At 35.4% G+C, this 14,792-nt stretch overlaps 1 protein-coding gene and 1 long non-coding RNA gene across 11 annotated transcripts in view; one reads left to right on the forward strand and one right to left on the reverse strand.

Annotated features, from left to right (window-relative positions):
• Window positions 1–14,792, reverse strand: part of LOC106029940 (uncharacterized) — a 338,557-nt gene that overhangs the window by 295,474 nt on the left and 28,291 nt on the right. The window lies entirely within an intron of this gene.
• KCNH7 (potassium voltage-gated channel subfamily H member 7) overlaps window positions 1–14,792 on the forward strand; it is a 221,402-nt gene that overhangs the window by 105,899 nt on the left and 100,711 nt on the right. The window lies entirely within an intron of this gene.

A 14,792-nucleotide genomic window follows, 5' to 3' on the forward strand; every position in this document is an offset into this window, starting at 1 on the left:
TTTATATTAATCTTCTTGTGGCAAACTCCTGTGTTATTTTCTTCAGTATTGTGCTGTGCTTCCTAAGCCTCTTCTGCCAAGCATTTCTGTAACTGCTTGCTGTTGAAAATATTTCTAGTTTTATTTGAAGATGTTATACCCAGTATTCTGTATATTAAGTTATCTTGTGGTTACTAACAGCTCATTACAATAGCCTGTGCAACTGAAATACATTAAAGGAAGTCTATTGAAAATATGACATTTAATCTGTTAGCCCAATCTGTGAGTATGTGTTTTCACTGAATACTATACACTAACAGGCAGGAACAGCTATAAATACATAGCAGCAGTTTGGTGTCTAATTTTCTTCAACTTCTGGAGTAAAATAATTGATAATTAGATTTCTAATTGTCATTTCTTTCATTTAAAACCTCCTCCAATATGCCTTTGGGGTAGTATTTAGATAGCGGAGTAGGTGTGAAGGTGGATAGAGACAGGCGGATGTTAAAAGGGATTTCCTTCCCTGTCACTCAGCACCAATGGTTTCTGAATAGTTACATGCAGAGTCTAAAAGGATTACAAATTCCATTTAATTTACTAACATTACCAATTTTTTAAAAATCTTCTAGTGTTGCTCTCTTTCTGTACAGGCTTTTACAGTAAATGAATACGTAAAATGAGTCAGATATATTTCATAAAATGTATAAAGCAATTTTTAAAAGCAGCTGTTATTAGATCCAGGCAGCTAATCAGGCTGGTATTAAAAATCTTTTCAAAAAAATATTTTACTATCTAGCTGTCTGGCTACACTTCCACTATGATCAGTATTTTAGAGGCTAATGGTGATTGGTGAAAGATATTTGTATATTTTAACCATATTATAAAACTAAACATTTACCAAACAGTTATCACCTGCTCAAGTATAGTAAATGAAGACAGTTAATGCAAATATATACTTACAGAGAAGCATACATTGGGAGGTAATTCCCGTATGTACAAAACTGAACAAAGATAATTATGTCTGCCACACAAATCAACGTGTAATGCAAGTCTTCCATTGAGCTACTGTAGGTCTGAGCTCTTATATTTGTAGACAAATCAACTAACACTAACCATGAATCTTTTTCCACATAAAGCTACATTTTGCCATTATTCCTGTTACGCTCTGGGCTAGTTAAATCTGTGCCCTAGTCAGGCACTCTGTCTTTACCCAGACTATGTGTTGAACCAAAAACAAGAGTTCCTTTCTTGAGCTATGGAAGCCAGAGCACTGGGAGGGAGGGTGGACAAGCTACTGCATGTGTGGGTCTCATCCTAAAATACAGGATTAGGACGAAATCAAGATAAGTATCTGCCTAGGAAGGCAACAGCAACCCCAAATACATTTTAGACATATTTTCAAGTCAACTTCTGATATGGCTTAAATGCCTAGAGTTCAAGGAGAGAAGCTGAACTGCATGTTCTGGTTTATAGTGCAGTTAAAGAGAGACAGATCTACCCTACGTTATGGTGTGTCTGCACCATGTCTCACATTTCATAAGGGCTGCCACAAAGCACCCCAACTAATGAATCAGCATAAGGATGACAGGCAGCTCCTCTTCCACAACTGTTATCTTTTGGAGGAAATCTAGTCAGTTCCTGAGAGGTAGAAAACATATACCCTTATTTCTCTAGGCACTCAGCCTAGTTCACAGAAGTCATGTCTATTTGCTTCTGACACTTTAAAGGAATACCTGAGACAGGAAGCAATGTCAAAACCATCCAACATGAGTATTTTGATAAGTACTTTTGATAAGTACTTTACATTTTAAAGTAAAATCATTTAGCACAAAATAAATAAATAAATAAATCGCTAGTTTATCAGCAACAAGAAGAGTCTATAATACTGGAGTGAAATCGGGCAGAATCCTACAAATAAATAAAATTGTGCTTGGTAGCAGTGACTGGAAGCACTGTTTCACAAATGATGTGTTGTGACTTTACCAAACCATACTTTCCTATGTCTGTCTGCTGTTAAACACAGAAGAGCAGTAAGCAGCTGGAAACAAAACAGACTTTTATATCCACTGACCAGTCAAGCAGACTATCCTTAACTACCATGATAATATATATATATATATGTAAATAAAACAAAAAACAAACAAACAAACAAAAACATTAGTGTAAGCAGGAAAAATTATTGGTATATCGTCTGAATTCCTTCCCATTTCCAAACAAGACTGTTAAATGGCAAAGGCAAACAGCTGATGAAGGGTTAAACAGAACTAAAGGAAGGCAATATACAGTCACATATGCTTATATATATTCAGATCAAACCATCTGCTGTTCATATGTGGAAGCTGCTAAATCTGATATTACGTCACAGCAGAAATTCATGCGGGCTTGAATATTGACTGTTTAAGACCGACGTGTTAGAAGAGGGTCAAGCTGTGTAACAAATAAGTAGAAACTAATCCATAGAATATTTAAGAATTTAAGATGACAGAAGGATGTCAGCTGACTTTACCACCTAACTGGTAACTCACTTTGCCAGTTAACAACCAGTCACTGAATGGTAATTATTCAACTGTAATGAGATTATATGTTCAGGCAAATCTCCTTGGGTAACTACACCCTTTGCAAAAACATCACTTCTAATGAATTTCTAGGATTTAGATACCATACTGTGAGCTCTTTCAACTGAGGTGGTATATTTTATCTTTCCAAATTATCTATACAAGTAGTAGGGATGTAATTTAAAGCTTTTGCTACTGCCTTGTACTTTGTATCAGCACATGTAGGATTTTGAGAAGCGAGGCACTGTTATTAGTTTTATGAATATTTTATTTTCTGGCATGACCCTAACTTTTCTGAGGACTAGTATATACTTTTATTCTAAAATTCTCTCTCCTGTCAAGGTTTAGGACTTATTCTGACAGCTAGAGAAAATATCTCGAACTTCATCTCATCTAACAGAAGAGACAATTGATTAGGTCAACTGATTTGAAAAATAATTTTAATTTCTTTGTTCAGTAGCATGGAAATGGTCCAGAGGCCAAGGTAGTTTGCCTGTGCCACCATTGTTGGTCTTTAGTAGCATGACCAGTTTTCTCACATTGGCAGAAAGCACAGGTGCTACACTGTCCCTTAGGAAATATTCTGTCTACGTAAGGAAAAATTTCAATGTATCTTGACTGCATAGAACTGTCTACTTGTGCTTCCTGAGGGTGTAAAAAGCATTGAATAAAGCTGAACATTTCCAGTAGATGAGAGTTGCAAAGGAAAAATAAGAAATAATGATATATTAAATAGTGCTGGATGATGTACAACAGCCCTGTGTGATTCTGAAAGGGAATGCAGATAGTTACTCTTTTTTACCCCGTGACAATCACAGACTTGCAGTATTATGCTGTAATATAGGCACAAAAGTCTGACTAGTTCAGGACCAGAAGGAGTTATATATACTTGAATGTTTACTATGAAAATGTAAATTTGTCCTTTTCTGCATTAACTACCTTGCCAGCTCTCTCAAAATTAGGTACATGTCTAAACCATTTCAAGGGTACATTTTTGTTTCACACCCACAGAGTTCTAAGAAACTAGAAAGAGCTCTGCTTCTGCCTTGTGAAAAGAAATATGCATCAGATTATACAAGTCCAAAGCATTCTAGCTGCAAACTGGAACGGAGCCCATATACTGGACTGGAGCTCTGACAATAACACTTTATTTATAACTGAAAAACAGCAATAGTGGCTCTTTGTGGGGGTGGGAAATACAGGCAACAACAAAACAGAAAGAAAAAAAAAAAGAAAAAAAAAGCATGAACTTTGCTCCAGGGAATAGGATAGGATATTGTAAAAACCCTTTAGCAAAGTACTGTATTCCTACCTTCACTTCTCTACTTTCTAGAGTATTACATCAAGACATAACCCATGTGACATTTCTGCAGGGACAGGTCTGAAGATCACAGTCTAGCAAAAAATTATACCTCAAGTGTTAGACTATTCTCAGCATTTCTGAACATTAACAGCACAGTATATCAGAATCATAGGGCTGCTTGATTGGATTTGTCTGTATATAAAAGCTTTATCAAATAATACAGTATTGAATAGACAATTTCACTAATAAATTATTAGAGATGCTGCAGAATGCTATAGCAGTAAACATGACATACAAACCAAAATTTATATATTCCAGTTTAAGAGTATTTAATTATTTAAAAAAAAATAATTTATTTTTGGATAAAGTATATGATAGTGACTTTGTAAAATATATTATTATAAACACCTACTATATTTGATTAACAAATTATTTATAAATAATCTTTTTAGACTGTACAAGCAATACAGATCTTGATTTTCTAATTTACAGGTTTCTAAAACTAGAGTTTGGTTTATATCACCTGTTTACAAACTTCAGCATTTTATGGTATCCTTTCAGCTGTAAGTGTATTCCAACAGTGTAGATCAGGTAGAAAAAATGGAAATAACGAGCCTTTTTTTCCCCAAAATCAGTGTTGCTTCAGCCTACACTGTGGGCAGCACATAGTACTCTTTGTCTTTGGTTTCAAATGTTAAATACCATTGTGTTTACACACTCCTGTCAAGTCAGGCAGGTAAAAAGAATAAAAATAAGCTCATGCCAATATCTACCTGTGAGCCTCCGGTACTCATTAGCTTACACTGTTCAAGGCATCCTTTTTTTTTTAAGAAGAAAAAAGAATTCAACTGCAGCCTTAAGTTCCACGTCTGTAATGTCACTGACATGAGTAGGACTTCAGTCATTGTTAAAGCTTGGCATGGACTAGTACTTCAGATAGCACTTACGGTGGACAAGAAAGTACATATTTTAAATTGTAACAACACTTACAGAGTAACATGAACTGAGCTTTGCACCTATCCATCATTAAAGTCAGCAAATGACAGAATTTGTTAAAACTAGAATCTTCCATTTGAGGGCCCTGTATGGAAATTTTCCTTTATCAAACAAAAGTTGAATAGCTGAAGACTCTGCTAATCAACCACAGGTTGAAGTCCTCTAGACAAAGCTAACTCATTATGCTTCAGATTACTACCATAAAGCTTAGTGTGCCGAATTAAAACAGACAGATCCATTAAGGACAAGGAAAGCATCCGATCTCTGCCAGGGGCTCAGTGCTGCTTTCATCCCACTTCACTGTGGGCATTCTTTGGAAACAGCTAATTGCTCAACACCTACCACAGTGCATGTCGTGAACAGCGTGTGCACCATGGTAAGGATGCTTTCCTGAACCTTATGGTAGGATTTAGTTATAGACACTTTTCCCTGTAGAAGATTATTTTTTGTATATATGATTGTTCTTGAGTCTTGTGACACTTATTTAAATGCTTCACAGAAAAATAAACAAGCTTGGTTTCAATAACTGGAGTAAGACTCAGATTCCACCTAAGGAATCTAAGTAGAATATAAGAAGAATACTTTGTTAAAAGTGGCTTTTACTATAAGAATTAACCCAACTGCTAAAATGACCTTCACATTCTTCTGAAGTGTATCATTACCACGTAAGTGAGAACTCTGCAAAAGCAACTCTGCAGAGGCAAAAGCAGAGCCCCTTGGCCAACACTTTGCTAGCCTTGTTAAAGAGGGTCTAAGGATTCATTTACACAATCACTATAGGTTAATGCTAAAATTTGCCTACATTTTGCCTTCTGTGAGTATAAAAGTCATCCTTGCCCAGCCATTCAAAACACATAGAGGTCTCATGTTAAGCCTCCGTATAGATGTGAATTTATTTTATGATTTCTACTGTTATGACTGAGAAGAATATCCCGCTAATAGTCATGTTTGGGTCCCAAGTAGAGAATATAAAAAGAAAAATCTGCCATGAGGCAATTAAAGGCCTCTGTGACAAACCATGAAAAAAGAACAATAACATAACACAGTCTAATGTACCGACAATTAAAAACTTGTCATTAAACAAGAAAAATATTATTTTAAAATGAAATTTAACCACAAGTGAGCATCAGCAAGTGTCCAAGTAAGGATTTTAATACATATTTCCTAACAGTGTAAAGAAAGCCTCATGGGTAAATAATATCCTTTTCAGATTCTGTAGAGAGGAATAACCAGGAAGATATTGCTGTGGTCTACTGTACCACTCCTCAGATACTTCCCTAGTGGGATTTTTTGTTTTTTCTTTAAACAAGGAAAAAAATCAAGCTACAAAATGGTTCATTAAAAAAAAAAAAAAAAAAAACATTAATTTGCAACAGCACATTGCAGCTAGGCAAAAATTGAGAGCTGGATATGCTAGTAAGCTAACATGACTCCTGGATAGACTCCTAGTTGGATCTAGACTGACTTTCAATCTTATTTTTCAGACACACTTTAATCTTGGTTAATGTTTACAGTTTTAGGCAACAGGCTTTGGCGAAGAAGAGAGGGGAATTTCCTTTCTTTCCACTGACGTTTAGAGACATCTCAATCTAGAATGATAGCTAGATTTTGCTTTAAGCCTGAAAACTGCTGGCTTGCAGAAAATGTAATATTCCTGCTTTATTCCTCATGTTGGATTATTTTCTGCTTCCACCCACCACTTCAGATCCCTTGCCAGTTATGGTTCTGTGAGGTTAGCCTCCCCTTTTCTTGGGTGTCAAATGTCAACATTGGCATGAGAGGGAGTTTCAGAAGTCCATTGTAGTAACAGCAGATGATTATGCAGAACTCACAACTTGCCTGAATACAGGAACAATAATATCACACAACTTCAAAAGTACACAGACAAAGTGCACTCTTTGAAGTAAAGATCATTTGTTCCTTCCAAAGAGTATACACTCCTTCTAGAGTCATACTGCAGCTGAGTTGAGTCTGCCTGACTTCAGAGTTGCCCAGGAAAAGAGAACAACCTGAGAGTATTACAGACAGAGTATTTTCACCCTCACCAAAACTGTTTCCCTAATTGAGGTATGTGAATTTGGATACATTACTTAGAACTATACAGCACAAGTACAATCTATTACAATCAGTATTTTGTAATTAGTCTCAGATATGCAAAGCTAGTAAACCTGAAAGAAGCTCAAAAGCACAGTGCAACACCGAAACAGGGGCTATGCAATGCAAGCTAATTTAAAGCTGTTTGGAGATGAGAAATTTAATATTTTGAATATTTTGACTGTTAATAAAGAAATACCAAAATGATAGTTCACCATTAAGAAGTGAAATCAAATCAATGCAGATGGAGTTATTTTAGCTTCTCAGCCATTTGATGTTTTGTTTTGAAACATTTCTACAGTACTTTGCATATTCTTAGAATTACTCACTTACAAGCTACCATGGGAGATGCAGCATGGCCAGAGAATTCAGCAAATACAAGGACAGTATACTATAAATGAGCTACAAGTCACAAGTGGCATTGTGGCAGTTAATATTTCCCATTTGAAAGATTAAGTATTCACACACATAAATAATTATTATTATTATTAATATTAATAATAATAATGATAATAAAATTAAATGATAAGAATTATATATATATATAACATATTTACTTCTTTTATTCAGTCCTTTTTCCAAGAAAAAGGCAAAATTTCTCCCCAGATAAATTGATGGAAATTCTGTGTTAGTTAAAACTCTCCCAGGAATGTGTCTGTGTAACAATTTTTCAACCAGTCCCTAGTTCAATTTAGAATGTTAAATGTAAAATACAAAGGAATTGTGAAATTAATTTTGAAAATGCACAATGTGGGTCTGAAACCCTCTCTCACATTTGTGCATACTAAGAACAACTCATTCAAGATCTGTGTTAGTGAAAAGAAAATCAACTTCATCTTTTGGACACTGAAATTCATTTGAAAAGACCTTGAACTGAATTCAATTTTCTGCAGCATAGAGGGTAGCAGACTTGTTTTGATATCTCTTTGCCCAGGGGCACAAAGCTGGATTTGCTTCTAAGTTAAGGGAGCACCACAGTTTCCTTATACCCAGATTTACATGGAATATATCTCCCGTAAAGATAAGAAAAACAGTCAGAGCTAGTATATATAGCTGTATGATGAAATTCAGGTACTCTCTGATCAACATGACAGAATGAAATTTGGGGTGGATCTAGCTGTGACGCTGATTCAGAGTATGTCTCACAGGGCTGTGCTACTGCAACAAAAAGGTGGAGGGCTTCCGCTACTGTTCTCTGCCTCTCTCAAAGTCAATGTCTTATTGTAAGTAGAAGAGAAATATAAGGGGAGAACTCCTAATAATTTTTTTTTTAAGTAGAAAAAAGTCAGGACAGGAGTTCAGATTTGACGTCAAATCACATGCTTGTATGGATGGACTTTTTCCTAAAAAATTATTCCAAGTCTTACTTAATTTCTTTTATATACTAGGGGATTAGCAATTATCTCAGTTCTTCCGCTGTCATTTCAGATATCTAGACAAAGCATACTATTTTCACTGTAGTGTCCAAACAATATGAAGATAAAGTAATATGCAAATCATACATTAATGACAATATTCAGCAGGACACCTGAGCTACTAAGCTAGTCAATGGGACTTCTCACAAGCTAAAAATTGTCATCTACTTAAGTGCGCAGTTGAATCCTAGCCAATAGGCTTCATTATACTCTTTATGGGTTTTATCATTTTGACCTTTACTGCACAGTAAATTTTGCCCTTCTTGTGGTATTTATAACATGTTCTGTGCCATACTTGTAAAGGAGATTACCACAGATTTAACAACTGCAATTAGAAAAGGATGAGTTTACAATAGACTGTAGTGGTTGCACTTCACAGAATAATGCATAGTTTATGTTTTAAAGAAATTATTCTCTTTAAATAAATGGACCGTTTTTAAATTTGTAGCATTAACATCAAAAGTAACATGAATAAAATGCAATTTTCACATTTTAGTTTCCTGAAGTGTAACACCATCAGCCTATAAAATCTGTCAGTCTCATTAAGTCTTTCACAAAAATAATATCACTCAGCCATTTAAGAAAATGAATGCGGAGTTTTAGGTCTGATGATTCATTTTCCCATCTACCAAACTTACTGTTGTAATGAAGCTACAGTGTGAAGTTTTGAGTGTCATTTTCTGCACTCATTTTTCTTAATGTTATCTTACTATACTTCACTTTTTTTTACATGCTATATATGACCTGCATATCATGAATGAAATATTTGAGAAACCATATAGGGTGTTCAACTATTGCCTAAAAGGACAACTTTCCCTAAAATGCATCTACAATCTGCAGAGAAACAGAAAACTCAAAACAACACCTGAAGTTTCATCTGCAGTCTGTTGCCAGAAATGCCCACTTGTCTTTTTTTCCTAAATAACTGGTAGATTCTACCCAAAACCCCCATAAAATTATATTAGATTATTATATTATTATTATAATCTATTATTATAATCTAATTATATTAGATTATTATATTATATTATATAGGTATTAAATAGCCAATATAAAAAATCAAGCTGAATAGCTCAAGCTTAAAAAAAAAATTTTAAAAAAAACAAACGGTTTTACAGAAGAGGTGTCAGACAATTTTGACCATTGATGACAATGTTTCATGTATAAAATACTCATGCTTGTACATACATATACATGTGTGCTACATACTTTTTCTGTATATATAAACTTGAGAAACTGTACAGTTAAGATACCAAAGCACTTAAAATTGCCAGTCAACAATTTACGAGTCAGCTAGCTACATATAAGTCACATCTCCATACTTCTTACAAAGCTCCATAGAAGCAACAAATCTAAAATGAAATGTTTGGATAATACTAATAAGACAAGTTGCTCAGTTGCTGAGGGTCATCAATTTACAAACTTGAAAGATAATCAATGCCTAGAGTTATTAAGCTTCAAAATCAGCAAGGATTGACTGCAGCAAATAGATTATTATGAGAGAAATACACTGTGACATATTTGACAGGGTTCTGCTAAAGGATATTTTGAAGACTGGATACATGATGACTTAGCATCAACCCTTTTTATTCTTGATTATTAGCCAGAGTTTCATTGCAGCTCAGGCCGTACAATCAGGCAAGATTGTAAGTGGAGTTCATTTCCCATATAAATACCTAAATAAATGATAAAAGTTGTCTTAAGAACAAACATAGTGAACATGTAGTATGACAAGAGTGGGCTGTGGCTATGATCACTGCATTATTTTGAATTATGAATTCCATTTTGCACTATGCCTGAAGCAGGTTATGTCTCAAACAGGTTATTAGAACACATTTGAAACAGATGCCCAAGAAGACTGATAGACTGTTACAGAAATTGAAATGCAAGATTGCAAATAAGGCCTTAAACTTGGATCCTAGTTCACTGAAGTATTAGGTTTGTCTACATAAAGTTCATGGGTGGGGTGAATATGCCAGAGCCTTCAAGAGGAGTGCAAGAGCCATAGGACAGTCTTTCTCTGAGCAGCAAACAAATTTTCATCTTTCAGGAAACATTAGGAGACATCTTTTTAGGAATAATTTGGTCAATTTGCAAAAGGCTTTAATTGTTCTGTAACTTACTTTGTTTTAGAAATTACTCCACAATGCCTGTATTTCTTCCTTCCCTATGTTGTCCCCAAGAGGTAAATCAGAAGTCAAGAGTGATTTGCCATGAGATGCTAAGGGATCTACTGTCTAATAGGAGCTCTGAGAAAGAATACATAAGTGATAGGACAGAAATGCAGCAGGCGAGCATCTTTGGGTGGGGCAGAGCACAAGTCACTAGCTGGAGGGTCTGCAGTGACAAAATTTTGGAATCAACCATTTTGATGAAGTGGATAGAGTCTGGATGTCAGCTCTGTAGACTCTGAACTAGATGCCGCTAAGAAGCAGTTGATAACAGAAGATCAGTTTTATTCAGTTATTTAGTAAATAATTGTGTTCACTTGAAAAACAAAACTGGCAAAATAAAATCATGCAAGACTAGCTGAAATATTATGTGAGGACCTTCAAAAATCCAGCCTTCTAGTTAGGATACCTTTCCAGCCTCCACACAATTAGCATGGTGTTTGTAATGGTATGCCTCATTATTATTATTCAGCTTATTCAGATTATTGATCTTTTTTGTAGTATTTGAACTTTTTCTTAACAAAAAGCAATGTTTTGCTATTAAACTGTTTAGATTTAGATGCTCAGCTCAGAAATCTGATTCACTCCATGGAATTGCTTACCATTCTTCTAGCCCCTACCTAAAGATGTTCTGAATCGCACTTAGATTATTTGCCTGAAGTGAATTGGGCAAATACATTCTATCCTGCCCATTGCAAACAGGAGGGTTACCGCGCACACACACACACATCCACACAGACAGGAAGTCACATGAAGTATTAAGTAAGCATTCAGTCCCCAGCCATGTCCTAGGGCAGGAGTCCAGTAACTTGTGGGAGGGCACCATGCCAACCTAACAGATGGACATACATATGGGTAGTCAGGACATCATGTGAAGCCATCAAGTATGGATACTAAGGGCATGATTCCAACCTAAGAACATGAGCTTTCTGTGAAGGTTAAGGAGATGTTAAGCTGGATTTACTTTCAAAAATAAAGAATAAATTCCACTTCCATGTCCGGTAACAGTTATGCTCTTAGTTAATCAGGTGGAGTTGGTAGTAGCTAAAGAGAGTTATGATTATGAGGTAAAGTTTTAATGTTTCACAGGGCAGATGTCATTCTGGCAAAAAAAATATGTATTATTTGGGGGGACATCTAGTTAGTGATAATGACTTTGCACTGGCAGCAGTGCTTTGACCCTGCATCACCATCTGGTCTGTGACTTTTCCCAACAGGAGAGGAAACAGCTATTTGAGCAGCAAATGCAGTCTAGATAGCCAAATGCATCCTCCAGCATCCATTACTGCAAGGATTAGAGCTGGAAACTGCCACCCTTTCCTAATGAGGAGAGAATGAGAAAGGAGGAACAACAGCTCCAGACAACTTGCCCATGAGAGTACCAATCTAGCATTGCTGACGCAACTGAGAGAAGTAGGAGCATGCACATCCTACAGCCTTCTGAGGCTATGTCCATCAGCGGGAGAGAGAAGGAGGTTAGGAGTCATGCCTTGGGAATTTAATTCAACACCATAGCCAAAGGACAGGCCAAAGTCTGCTGCTGCTGGCCTTTGAAATTTTACCAATTGACTAGGCAGAGCACATGAAACTTTATTTCCAAGTATAGGGGAGAGGTAGCATCTTGGTTTACAGATCAGTGTGTATCCACAGCAGAGCTGGGCCAGGTAGCACTGAATTCCCAATTGAATTGAAATGAAATGTTTGGAAGAAACATTAAAACTTTATGAAGACGAATAGCACATAGGTTATGTCAATAAAAGCAATTTGTCTGCTTCTTCCAGCTTGATCCAAAAACATAAAGCGATGGCTCTGATGGCTCATTCCAGGAGGCTATAGCTTGAATCATCTGTTTTCAGCTTCCAGAAATTTAGGTTCTTTCTGCTAGACTCAACAGCTCCATAGTATTTACTCTTTCCATGAAGTTACTGGCTCTAATGTAAGTCACTTCTCAAACTGCTTCTCATTAAACAACAAAGATTGACATCTTTAAGATTCCCAGCAAAGGAATTTGCTGAAGCATGCTGTTCCTCTGCTTTTTTGTTTTGTTTTGTTTTAATGCCCTCTCCAATTTTTTAGTATCCTTTAAGAATTCAGATGCCACAAAGTGAATTCAATATTCCAGTTTCATTCTCCCTAGTGATATATACATGAAGAAAGGTCAACTTCTTATTCTACCTGTTTATGCAAAGCACGCTGGTCATTCTTACATATCCTATAATTTCTTTTGTGAAATTCCATTCCACAACATATCTACCTTTTTTTAGTTTCAGCCTATGTGCCCTGGTTCTTCAACAGTATGATTAAATTTACCATTTTAGAATGCATTTGTTTGCATTTAATATCCCTCTAACAGAATGATCCAAATTCTTCTATTTTACCTCATTACTATGCCACTAGCCATTTTACATCCAAATATTTCACAGAATTGATTTTATTTTTTCTCCAGATATTTTCAAAGCAAATGAATACCATCATATTAATTTCTGTGGGTTTTCACTAGAAAATCTGGCACTGAATTGTGATCCTCCAGATCACAGATTTTTGGAATCTTTTTTGGAATATCTCAGTCAATTTGTAAACCATGTAATAAGGTTTTGTTGTTGTTGTTGTTTTTTGTAAGTGCAATGCTATTGTTTAGTTATAATATTATATAGCGAAATCATTACAAAAACATATGTCTGTGATGGCTACTTATTCATTTTTCTTTAGAAAGAATATATCCATCAAATCAGACTCTTTGTCCATTAACAACATCTATATTACCATACAGAGTGACATTAATTAATTATATTCCTGTCAGGTATTCTTTATTAAAGTAATCTAATATCATGTTTCATTATTTTCCTTAGGACTGATGTCAGGCTCACTGCCATACCGTCATTCCAATCACTATATCACTCTTAAATGTTGGCATGGTATTAGCATTGTTCTAACCTTCTGGAACTTTGCCCAGGAAGATTTGTTAAGAGGTTGCAGACCAGCTGTAGACTGCTCAACCAACACCTAGACCTTCAATTACACTTTTCCAAGTTTGCTGATATTTTGAATCTAGCAAAGAATTGACACACTTCATAGTTAAAATGGCAAGGTAAACTTCATTATAGTGATACATTATTCACACTGTTCTTAAATACAAAACAAAAATATTAACTAGTGGATTTGTCTGGTTGTTGCATAATTATCATTGCATAATTATTAACAATTTTATGGCAACTGTCATTGGGATTTTTATGGGCTTTCACTACTACTGGAATTATTATAAGCATATATATATAGGCTTAACTTACTTAGATACCTACTTACGCTCCTTAGTCTTGCTCTGATGTCACATCCTTCTGTCAACATCCTATATTTCATACCTCTCAGCTTCTTCCAACATACACGTGTGTATTTACTTTCTTCTTCCTCCATTCACTATACACCTGTTAATTCCTATCTGCTTCACTTTTGTACTTAAAGCAGGTGGACTTGCATCTAAGATTTTCAGCATCTTTGAATCACTACTCTTTTGTTAGGTAATATTTTCATTAAGAATTCCAGATATTCATTCATATATTTGTCTGATTCCTCCTCCCAATTATTTCTACCTACAGTTTTCACATCCATAGAAAATTACCCATTTAGAAGAACCACCATTTTACTGCTTGGGATTGTTCTTTGTTGGCCTACATTGTTGGCAATCAGATCATGAAAACCACCCTTAAGGCAATCACGAATTTCTGGTCCAGTAAGTTATTCATATTTATCAATTCTAATGAGATCCTACATTAAAAATATATCATTTTGGGTATGGAGTCTTTCTATTAGAAAACATGATGTATTTTTCTTTTTAAAAAAAAATATAATAATAATATTTCACTAGTGTGCTTGACAAGCCTCCAGTACATATAGTTCCCACCACATTTATTAATATGAATTCAAAATTCCATGATTTTGCATTATTAAGAAATCCAGAATACCAGATCATGCCTTTAACTAGCATGTCTCTTTTAGCTGCCCTCTTTTCCCTGGGGGGTTGCATCTACTTGCTTTACAATCCCAGTAGCTTGACTACTTTACCGCTTTTCAGGATTGGCCTTCTCACTGATGAGAATTTCCAGGTCATCTGTTTTGTTTGTTACCAAGATCTCATGATCACAGCAAGAATTCCTCATTCCTTGTCTGCCTATTCTCTCCCTTCAGAAATGTTTTGCAGAATTACAATCAGTATATGATGACTCCTTTTTTCCCTACAAACTTGGCTTTTGTGTATTTCCAAGTAATTACTGTGTAACCATCC

Source organism: Anser cygnoides, chromosome 6, assembly GCF_040182565.1.
Source record: "Anser cygnoides isolate HZ-2024a breed goose chromosome 6, Taihu_goose_T2T_genome, whole genome shotgun sequence".
Classification (NCBI taxonomy): Eukaryota; Metazoa; Chordata; class Aves; order Anseriformes; family Anatidae; genus Anser; species Anser cygnoides.